General features: G+C 40.2%; 1 pseudogene; it reads right to left on the bottom strand.

Annotated features, from left to right (window-relative positions):
• Positions 1-451: 451 nt before the first annotated feature.
• Positions 452-11,832, bottom strand: LOC120575285 (annotated as a pseudogene).
• Positions 11,833-12,449: the final 617 nt, after the last annotated feature.

Raw genomic sequence — 12,449 nt, 5'->3', positions numbered from 1 at the left:
GTTTTAGATCTGGCTGGGGGACTACCGATGAAATTAGCACTTTTGAGCTAACTCGGGAACATTTACATTGTTTCAATGTTGATTAATGCTCACTGTCCCCTTGCAAAAATAAATAACATATATATATATATATATATATATATATATATATATATTGCTTGCTCAAGGGCACCTCAGTGGTGGTAATGAGGGAGGGACAAGCGCTGCTCTTTCACTTTCCCCAACCAGATTTTATCCTGTCGGTCTGGGGATTGAACCGATGCTCTCCCCCCATATACAGGAAGTAGTCTATGTATCTTTCAAATATTGTTGATAAAACATTGCAAAATTTAGTTCAATTCTTTTTTGTTCATTCTACTTACTTTTAATGACCACTAATCGGTGCTGTCTGTGTAGAAGTGAATCTTCTCGAGGACAGTGTGACTTCATACACAAGCTGTAGTGGCCCGGTGTTCATACTCAGCCACCGGGAAGGAAAAGGAGGCTGACTGGTTGACTGCTGGCTCTGTGTTGGTGAGGTTTGAACCAGAGAAGATGAGATGGAAAACACCTCCAGGATAATGGGAGGAAGTGGAGCAGGTGAAGACAAAGCTGAAACCCCTGGTGATCTGTGCACCTTCAGGGCCCCAGACCAGCCCTCTGTTAGGAGATGTTAGGGAGATGCTGGGCTGCTGCAGCGGCACTAAAGTAAGTGCAAAAGTACAAAAGGGACAAGAGTATTAGGAGAATATCAAAATGAATGAATCAACATAGATCAACGCTGTTATTGGCTGGGGTTATATATATCCAGGTTGTGTGAAAGGGAGAGGGAATTTTTTTGCAGCATGCTGAGAGGTTGCCCTTTTGTTTGTTTAATGTTTTTGCCCTCGGTGTAATTGTTTTTGTGTGTATTTCCGGGGGGGTTCAGTTTGTGCCATTTGTTTGAGTATGTTTTGTTTTGTTAATAATCACCACGGTTTTGCACTAGCAGTTTTCTGGTCCAGCTTCCTCAAAACATTGCTTCATCAGCCTTTGCATGAGGTGGTGGTGTGATACCCGCCCCAGTGATTGTTTTGAATTTGGTCAGACTGATCTCAGACAGAGCTTGTTTCAGGCAAAGGCACTGCAGAAATGGGCAGTTTGAGAAACATATGTTTTTTTTAACATCAAAGCATGTAAACCTATTCTAGTAGACCCAAGAGTACAACTATGACACTGAGAAGGAGTAGTATAGTAGGCTATCTATATGCCCCCTTATGGTTGGATAAACTTAAATGTAATATCCGCTCATAGACAAACAGCTCACGGGGCTCTGTAGCTGGCTACCAGTTACCTGTTGTCGGATAAACTTAACTACCAACTGCAGCTGATACCAGCAGCAGCTCACAGAGCTCTGTAGCCACATCAAGTGACAGCCCGCGGCCGCCTAATTTCATAGGATATCATATGAGTTGGTATTCATACATTTTCGTACAATATCATACAAACCTGTTCATAAGAATGTGTTGGGAAACTACGGAAATATTAAAATTTGGCTTGGGCTCAGGCGTGACCAATTGGCTCCATAGCCAATAGTCGTGTGAATGTGTGGACAGTTTATTGTTTATCGTTTATTAAGGATTACCATTAGTCATCACAGTAGTGAAGACTATTCTTCCTGGGGTTCAACACATATGACCGACAGCTCATGGAGCTCTGTAGCCGGCTACCTAATCTATTGTTAACAGTATTTTTATCATTACTTAGAATTTCTCATGGGGGCGACAGAAACTATGCACTATAGCTTTAAAGAAATCCTCCTACAGATTTGACCAGATCAACTTTAAATACATTAATGATGGAAAGTTATTAAAAGCTTGAATTTTCGTTGAACAGCGGCGACTAGGCATGGCAACGGTTTTGTATGTTTTGCTATAAAACAAGAAGTTGTTGCAACTCAAATGTACATTTTTTCATTCTGCCTGAAATTGCTCATGCTTGGTAAGACTTTAGACCTGAGGATATCTACATGCCATTATATATGTGATGTGATATGATATACATATTATGCATAGCATTATATAAGTATTTTACTGGAATTGTATTTATTAACCATAATGTGTTGTATGTAATTTTATCTTGTGATTTTATACCCGTCATTATTTTAAAGGCTGCCTGTTTTACATCTGGCTGGGGGACTACCGATGAAAATTAGCACTTTTGGGCTAACTTCGGGGAACATTTACATTGTTTCAATGTTGATTAATGCTCACTGTCCCCTTTCAAAAATCAAGAACATATATATATATATATTGCTTGCTCAAGGGAACCTCAGTGGTGGTAATGAGGGAGGGACAAGCGCTGCTCTTCACTTCTCCCCAACCAGATTTTATCCTGTCGGTCTGGGATTGATTGAACCGATGCTCTCCCCATATACAGGAAGTAGTCTATGTATCTTTCAAATATTGTTGATAAAACATTGCAAAATTTAGTTCAATTTTTTTTGTTCATTCTACTTACTTTTAATGACGACACTAATCGGTGCTGTCTGTGTAGAAGTGAATCTTCCGAGGACAGTGTGACTTCATACACACAGCTGTAGTTGCCCTGTTGTTCATACTCAGCCACCGGGAAGGAAAAGGAGGCTGACTGGTTGACTGCTGGCTCTGTGTTGGTGAGGTTTGAACCAGAGAAGATGAGATGGAAAACCCCCCCCCAATACGATAAGGGAAGGAAGTGGAGGAGGAAACAAAGCTGAAACCCCTGGTGATCTGTGCACCTTCAGGGCCCCAGACCAGCCCTCTGTTAGGAGATGTTAGGGAGATGCTGGGCTGCTGCAGCGGCACTAAAGTAAGTGCAAAAGTACAAAAGGGACAAAGTATTAGGAGAATATCAAATGAATGAATCAACATAGATCAAAACGCTGTTATTGGCTGGGGTTATATATATCCAGGTTGTGTGAAAGGGAGAGGGAATTTTTTGCAGCATGCTGAGAGGTTGCCCTTTTGTTTGTTTAATGTTTTTGCCTCCCGTGTAATTGTTTTTTGTGTGTATTTCTCGGGGGTTCAGTTTGTGCCATTTGTTTGAGTATGTTTTTGTTTTGTTAATAATCACCACGGTTTTGCACTAATCAAGTTTTCTGTCCAGCTTCCTCAAAACATTGCTTCATCAGCCTTTGCATGAGGTGGTGGTGTGACACCCGCCCAGTGATTTGTTTGAATTTGGTCAGACTGATCTCAGACAGAGCTTGTTTCAGGCAAAGGCCGCCAGAAATGGGCAGTTTGAGAAACATATGTTTTTTTAACATCAAAGCATGTAAACCTATTCTAGTAGCCCCAAGAGTACAACTATGACACTGAGAGGGAGTATAGTAGGCTATCTATATGCCCCTTATGGTTGGATAAACTTAAATGTAATATCCGGCTCATAGACAAACAGCTCACGGGGCTCTGTAGCTGGCTACCAGTTACCTGTTGTCGGATAAACTTAACTACCAACTGCAGCTGATACCAGCAGCGCGCAGAAAGCTCTGTAGCCACATCAAGTGACAGCCCGCGGCCGCCTAATTTCATAGGATATCATATGAGTTGGTATTCATACATTTTCGTACAATATCATACAAACCTGTTCATAAGAATGTGTTGGGAAACTACGGAAATATTAAAATTTGGCTTGGGCTCAGGCGTGACCAATTGGCTCCATAGCCAATAGTCGTGTGAATGTGTGGACAGTTTATTGTTTATCGTTTATTAAGGATTACCATTAGTCATCACAGTAGTGAAGACTATTCTTCCTGGGGTTCAACACATATGACCGACAGCTCATGGAGCTCTGTAGCCGGCTACCTAATCTATTGTTAACAGTATTTTTATCATTACTTAGAATTTCTCATGGGGGCGACAGAAACTATGCACTATAGCTTTAAAGAAATCCTCCTACAGATTTGACCAGATCAACTTTAAAAGACATTAATGATGGAAAGTTATTAAAAGCTTGAATTTTCGTTGAACAGCGTGACGTAGCATGGCAACCGTTTTGTATGTTTTGCTATAAAACAAGAAGTTGTTGCAACTCAAATGTACATTTTTTCATTCTGCCTGAAATTGCTCATGCTTGGTAAGACTTTAGACCTGAGGATATCTACATGCCATTATATATGTGATGTGATATGATATACATATTATGCATAGCATTATATAAGTATTTTACTGGAATTGTATTTATTAACCATAATGTGTTGTATGTAATTTTATCTTGTGATTTTATACCCGTCATTATTTTAAAGGCTGCCTGTTTTACATCTGGCTGGGGGACTACCGATGAAAATTAGCACTTTTGAGCGCACTTTCGGGAACATTTACATTGTTTCAATGTTGATTAATGCTCACTGTCCCCTTTCAAAAATCAAGAACATATATATATATATTGCTTGCTCAAGGGAACCTCAGTGGTGGTAATGAGGGAGGGACAAGCGCTGCTCTTTCACTTTCCCCAACCAGATTTTATCCTGTCGGTCTGGGGATTGAACCGATGCTCTCCCCCCATATACAGGAAGTAGTCTATGTATCTTTCAAATATTGTTGATAAAACATTGCAAAATTTAGTTCAATTCTTTTTTGTTCATTCTACTTACTTTTAATGACGACACTAATCGGTGCTGTCTGTGTAGAAGTGAATCTTCTCGAGGACAGTGTGACTTCATACACACAGCTGTAGTTGCCCTGTTGTTCATACTCAGCCACCGGGAAGGAAAAGGAGGCTGACTGGTTGACTGCTGGCTCTGTGTTGGTGAGGTTTGAACCAGAGAAGATGAGATGGAAAACACCTCCAGGATAATGGGAGGAAGTGGAGCAGGTGAAGACAAAGCTGAAACCCCTGGTGATCTGTGCACCTTCAGGGCCCCAGACCAGCCCTCTGTTAGGAGATGTTAGGGAGATGCTGGGCTGCTGCAGCGGCACTAAAGTAAGTGCAAAAGTACAAAAGGGACAAGAGTATTAGGAGAATATCAAATGAATGAATCAACATAGATCAACGCTGTTATTGGCTGGGGTTATATATATCCAGGTTGTGTGAAAGGGAGAGGGAATTTTTTTTGCAGCATGCTGAGAGGTTGCCCTTTTGTTTGTTTAATGTTTTTTGCCTCGGTGTAATTGTTTTTTTGTGTGTATTTCTCGGGGTTCAGTTTGTGCCATTTGTTTGAGTATGTTTTTGTTTTGTTAATAATCACCACGGTTTTGCACTAATCAAGTTTTCTGTCCAGCTTCCTCAAAACATTGCTTCATCAGCCTTTGCATGAGGTGGTGGTGTGACACCCGCCCAGTGATTTGTTTGAATTTGGTCAGACTGATCTCAGACAGAGCTTGTTTCAGGCAAAGGCGCTGCAGAAATGGGCAGTTTGAGAAACATATGTTTTTTTTAACATCAAAGCATGTAAACCTATTCTAGTAGACCCAAGAGTACAACTATGACACTGAGAAGGAGTAGTATAGTAGGCTATCTATATGCCCCCTTATGGTTGGATAAACTTAAATGTAATATCCGCTCATAGACAAACAGCTCACGGGGCTCTGTAGCTGGCTACCAGTTACCTGTTGTCGGATAAACTTAACTACCAACTGCAGCTGATACCAGCAGCAGCTCACAGAGCTCTGTAGCCACATCAAGTGACAGCCCGCGACGCCCTAATTTCATAGGATATCATATGAGTTGGTATTCATACATTTTCTACAATATCATACAAACCTGTTCATAAGAATGTGTTGGGAAACTACGGAAATATTAAAATTTGGCTTGGGCTCAGGCGTGACCAATTGGCTCCAATAGCCAATAGCGTGAATGTGTGGACAGTTTATTGTTTATCGTTTATTAAGGATTACCATTAGTCATCACAGTAGTGAAGACTATTCTTCCTGGGGGTTCAACACATATGACCGACAGCTCATGGAGCTCTGTAGCCCGGCTACCTAATCTATTGTTAACAGTATTTTTATCATTACTTAGAATTTCTCCTAAGGGCGGACAGAAACTATGCACTATAGCTTTAAAGAAATCCTCCTACAGATTTGACCAGATCAACTTTAAAAGACATTAATGATGGAAAGTTATTAAAAGCTTGAATTTTCGTTGAACAGCGTGGCCGTAGCATGGCAACCCGTTTTGTATGTTTTGCTATAAAACAAGAAGTTGTTGCAACTCAAATGTACATTTTTCATTCTGCCTGAAATTGCTCATGCTTGGTAAGACTTTAGACCTGAGGATATCTACATGCCATTATATATGTGATGTGATATGATATACATATTATGCATAGCATTATATAAGTATTTTACTGGAATTGTATTTATTAACCATAATGTGTTGTATGTAATTTTTATCTTGTGATTTTATACCCGTCATTATTTTAAAGGCTGCCTGTTTTACATCTGGCTGGGGACTACCGATGAAAATTAGCACTTTTGAGCTAACTCGGGAACATTTACATTGTTTCAATGTTGATTAATGCTCACTGTCCCCTTTCAAAAATCAAGAACATATATATATATATTGCTTGCTCAAGGGAACCTCAGTGGTGGTAATGAGGGAGGAAGCAGCTGCTCTTTCACTTTCCCCAACCAGATTTTATCCTGTCGGTCTGGGGATTGAACCGATGCTCTCCCCCCATATACAGGAAGTAGTCTATGTATCTTTCAAATATTGTTGATAAAACATTGCAAAATTTAGTTCAATTCTTTTTTGTTCATTCTACTTACTTTTAATGACGACACTAATCGGTGCTGTCTGTGTAGAAGTGAATCTTCTCGAGGACAGTGTGACTTCATACACACAGCTGTAGTTGCCCCGTTGTTCATACTCAGCCACCGGGAAGGAAAAGGAGGCTGACTGGTTGACTGCTGGCTCTGTGTTGGTGAGGTTTGAACCAGAGAAGATGAGATGGAAAACACCTCCAGGATAATGGGAGGAAGTGGAGCAGGTGAAGACAAAGCTGAAACCCCTGGTGATCTGTGCACCTTCAGGGCCCCAGACCAGCCCTCTGTTAGGAGATGTTAGGGAGATGCTGGGCTGCTGCAGCGGCACTAAAGTAAGAGGAAAAGTACAAAAGGGACAAGAGTATTAGGAGAATATCAAATGAATGAATCAACATAGATCAACGCTGTTATTGGCTGGGGTTATATATATCCAGGTTGTGTGAAAGGGAGAGGGAATTTTTTTTGCAGCATGCTGAGAGGTTGCCCTTTTGTTTGTTTAATGTTTTTTGCCTCGGTGTAATTGTTTTTTTGTGTGTATTTCTCGGGGTTCAGTTTGTGCCATTTGTTTGAGTATGTTTTTGTTTTGTTAATAATCACCACGGTTTTGCACTAATCAAGTTTTCTGTCCAGCTTCCTCAAAACATTGCTTCATCAGCCTTTGCATGAGGTGGTGGTGTGACACCCGCCCAGTGATTTGTTTGAATTTGGTCAGACTGATCTCAGACAGAGCTTGTTTCAGGCAAAGGCGCTGCAGAAATGGGCAGTTTGAGAAACATATGTTTTTTTTAACATCAAAGCATGTAAACCTATTCTAGTAGACCCAAGAGTACAACTATGACACTGAGAAGGAGTAGTATAGTAGGCTATCTATATGCCCCCTTATGGTTGGATAAACTTAAATGTAATATCCGCTCATAGACAAACAGCTCACGGGGCTCTGTAGCTGGCTACCAGTTACCTGTTGTCGGATAAACTTAACTACCAACTGCAGCTGATACCAGCAGCAGCTCACAGAGCTCTGTAGCCACATCAAGTGACAGCCCGCGGCCGCCTAATTTCATAGGATATCATATGAGTTGGTATTCATACATTTTCGTACAATATCATACAAACCTGTTCATAAGAATGTGTTGGGAAACTACGGAAATATTAAAATTTGGCCTTGGGCGCGTGACCAATTGGGTCCATAGCCAATAGTCGTGTGAATGTGTGGACAGTTTATTGTTTATCGTTTATTAAGGATTACCATTAGTCATCACAGTAGTGAAGACTATTCTTCCTGGGGTTCAACACATATGACCGACAGCTCATGGAGCTCTGTAGCCGGCTACCTAATCTATTGTTAACAGTATTTTTATCATTACTTAGAATTTCTCATGGGGGCGACAGAAACTATGCACTATAGCTTTAAAGAAATCCTCCTACAGATTTGACCAGATCAACTTTAAAAGACATTAATGATGGAAAGTTATTAAAAGCTTGAATTTTCGTTGAACAGCGTGACGTAGCATGGCAACCGTTTTGTATGTTTTGCTATAAAACAAGAAGTTGTTGCAACTCAAATGTACATTTTTTCATTCTGCCTGAAATTGCTCATGCTTGGTAAGACTTTAGACCTGAGGATATCTACATGCCATTATATATGTGATGTGATATGATATACATATTATGCATAGCATTATATAAGTATTTTACTGGAATTGTATTTATTAACCATAATGTGTTGTATGTAATTTTATCTTGTGATTTTATACCCGTCATTATTTTAAAGGCTGCCTGTTTTACATCTGGCTGGGGGACTACCGATGAAAATTAGCACTTTTGAGCTAACTCGGGAACATTTACATTGTTTCAATGTTGATTAATGCTCACTGTCCCCTTTCAAAAATCAAGAACATATATATATATATTGCTTGCTCAAGGGAACCTCAGTGGTGGTAATGAGGGAGGGACAAGCGCTGCTCTTTCACTTTCCCCAACCAGATTTTATCCTGTCGGTCTGGGGATTGAACCGATGCTCTCCCCCCATATACAGGAAGTAGTCTATGTATCTTTCAAATATTGTTGATAAAACATTGCAAAATTTAGTTCAATTCTTTTTTGTTCATTCTACTTACTTTTAATGACGACACTAATCGGTGCTGTCTGTGTAGAAGTGAATGTTCTCGAGGACAGTGTGACTTCATACACACAGCTGTAGTTGCCCCGGTGTTCATACTCAGCCACCGGGAAGGAAAAGGAGGCTGACTGGTTGACTGCTGGCTCTGTGTTGGTGAGGTTTGAACCAGAGAAGATGAGATGGAAAACACCTCCAGGATAATGGGAGGAAGTGGAGCAGGTGAAGACAAAGCTGAAACCCCTGGTGATCTGTGCACCTTCAGGGCCCCAGACCAGCCCTCTGTTAGGAGATGTTAGGGAGATGCTGGGCTGCTGCAGCGGCACTAAAGTAAGTGCAAAAGTACAAAAGGGACAAGAGTATTAGGAGAATATCAAATGAATGAATCAACATAGATCAACGCTGTTATTGGCTGGGGTTATATATATCCAGGTTGTGTGAAAGGGAGAGGGAATTTTTTTTGCAGCATGCTGAGAGGTTGCCCTTTTGTTTGTTTAATGTTTTTTGCCTCGGTGTAATTGTTTTTTTGTGTGTATTTCTCAGGGTTCAGTTAGTGCCATTTGTTTGAGTATGTTTTTGTTTTGTTAATAATCACCACGGTTTTGCACTAATCAAGTTTTCTGTCCAGCTTCCTCAAAACATTGCTTCATCAGCCTTTGCATGAGGTGGTGGTGTGACCACCCCCAGTGATTTGTTTGAATTTGGTCAGACTGATCTCAGAGAGCTTGTTTCAGGCAAAGGCGCTGCAGAAATGGGCAGTTTGAGAAACATATGTTTTTTAACATCAAAGCATGTAAACCTATTCTAGTAGACCCAAGAGTACAACTATGACACTGAGAAGGAGTAGTATAGTAGGCTATATATATGCCCCTTATGTTTGGATAAACTTAAATGTAATATCCGGCTCATAGACAAACAGCTCATGGGGCTCTGTAGCTGGCTACCAGTTACCTGTTGTCGGATAAACTTAACTACCAACTGCAGCTGATACCAGCAGCAGCTCACAGAGCTCTGTAGCCACATCAAGCCGCCCGCGGCACGGCCTAATTTCATAGGATATCATATGAGTTGGTATTCATACATTTTCGTACAATATCGTACAAACCTGTTCATAAGAATGTTTTGGGAAACTACTGAAATATTAAAAATTTTTGGGCTCAGGCGCGACCAATTGGCTCCATAGCCAATAGTCGTGTGAATGTGTGGACAGTTTATTGTTTATCGTTTATTAAGGATTACCATTAGTCATCACAGTAGTGAAGACTATTCTTCCTGGGGTTCAACACATATGACCGACAGCTCATGGAGCTCTGTAGCCGGCTACCTAATCTATTGTTAACAGTATTTTTATCATTACTTAGAATTCCTCATGGGGGCGACAGAAACTATGCACTATAGCTTTAAAGAAATCCTCCTACAGATTTGACCAGATCAACTTTAAAAGACATTAATGATGGAAAGTTATTAAAAGCTTGAATTTTCGTTGAACAGCGTGACGTAGCATGGTAACCGTTTTGTATGTTTTGCTATAAAACAAGAAGTTGTTGCAACTCAAATGTACATATATATATATATATATATATATATATATATATATATATATATATATATATATACATATATATATATATATATGACCTGGAAGCTGCCCAGTACAACCACAGCCTTTTCTGCTGGCCACTGAGCAGCTCCACTGGAGCGGTTGGGGTTAAAGGCCTTGCTCAAGGGCACCTCAGTGGTGGTAATGAGGGAGGGACAAGCGCTGCTCTCTCACTTTCCCCAACCAGATTTTATTCTGTCGGTCTGGGGATTGAACCAATGATCTCCCCCCATATACAGGAAGTAGTCTATGTATCATTCAAATATTGTTGATAAAACATTGCAAAATTTAGTTCAATTATTTTTTGTTGATTCTACTTACCTTTAATGACAACTCTAATCGGTGCTGTCTGTGTAGAAGTGAATTTTCTCGAGGACAGTGTGACTTCATACACACAGCTGTAGTTGCCCTGTTGTTCATATTCAGCCACCGGGAAGGAAAAGGAGGCTGACTGGTTGACTGCTGGCTCTGTGTTGGTGAAGTTTGAACCAGAGAAGATGAGATGGAAAACACCTCCAGGATAATGGGAGGAAGTGGAGCAGGTGAAGACAAAGCTGAAACCCCTGGTGATCTGTGCACCTTCAGGGCCCCAGACCAGCCCTCTGTTAGGAGATGTTAGGGAGATGCTGGGCTGCTGCAGCGGCACTAAAGTAAGAAGAAAAGTACAAAAGGGTCAAGAGTATTACAATATCAAATTAATGAATCAACATAGATCAAGATGGAAAAAGTGGGCAAAAGTTTTGGCATGTTGACCCTTTATTACACAAAAATGTTTTTTCATGAGAACGGTCTCCACACCCTGCACGCTGTTAATGGCTGGGGTTACACTGGGTTGGGGTTGCCCTTTTGTTTGTTTAATGTTTTTTGCCTCAGTGTAATTGTTTTTTGTGTGTATTTCTCGGGGTTCAGTTTGTGCCATTTGTTTGAGTATGTTTTTGTTGTTTTGTTCATAATCGCCACGGTTTTACACTTATCAAGTTTTCTGTCCAGCTTCCTCAAAACATCGTTTCATCGGCCTTTGCATGAGGTGGTGGTGTGACACCCGCCCAGTGATTTGTTTGAATTTGGTCAGACTGATCTCAGACAGAGCTTGGTTCAGGCAAAGGTGCAGCAGAAATGGGCAGTTTGAGAAACATATGTTTTTTTAACATCAAAGCATGTAAACCTATTCTAATAGACTAGTAGACCCCAAGAGTACAACTATGACGCTGAAAAGGAGTAGTATAGTAGGCTATCAATATGCCCCCTTATGGTTGACTAAACTTAAATGTAATGTCCGCTCATAAGACCGACAGCTCACGGAGCTCTGTAGCTGGCTACCAGTTACCTATTGTCGGATAAACTTAACTACCAACTGCAGCTGATACGAGCAACAGCTCACGGAGCACCGGCCCGCGGTCGCCTAATTTCATAGGTATCATATGAATTGGTATTCATACATTCTCGTACAATATCATACAAACCTGTTCATAAGAATGTTTTATTTTTTTTTTTTTTATTTTACTAATACATAGAACAAATTAAGAATTACAAAGACAAAACAAGCTTCAAACACCCCCATCCACCCCTACCACCCCCCCATGCATTCACACCACAATCACCACCACAATCAACTCCACATCCGTAGTGTTAAAAAAAAAAAAAACTATAAATAAAAAGAAAACACAGAGCAAACAAAATAAAGAAACAACAAAGAAAATAAAAAAAAGAAAATTAACATAAATCAATCCTCTAATTCAAGTAAACAAACATTCCATTTCTTCATAAGAATGTGTTCTAAGACTATTGAAATATTGAAATTTGGCTTGGGCTCAGGCGTGACCAATTGGCTCCATAGCCAATAGTCATGTGAATGTGTGGACAGTTTATTGTTTATCGTTTATTAAGGATTACCATAGGGTTAGGGGATATGATACACATATTATGCATAGCATTATATATTTTTTTATATATATATATATATATATATTTTCGGTCAAAAGTTTTAGAACACCCCAATTTTTCCAGGTTTTCATTGAAATTCATGCAG

The sequence above is a fragment of the Perca fluviatilis genome, chromosome 15 (assembly GCF_010015445.1).
Source record: "Perca fluviatilis chromosome 15, GENO_Pfluv_1.0, whole genome shotgun sequence".
NCBI lineage: Eukaryota > Metazoa > Chordata > Actinopteri > Perciformes > Percidae > Perca > Perca fluviatilis.
This window is presented reverse-complemented; position numbering and strand designations above follow the sequence as displayed.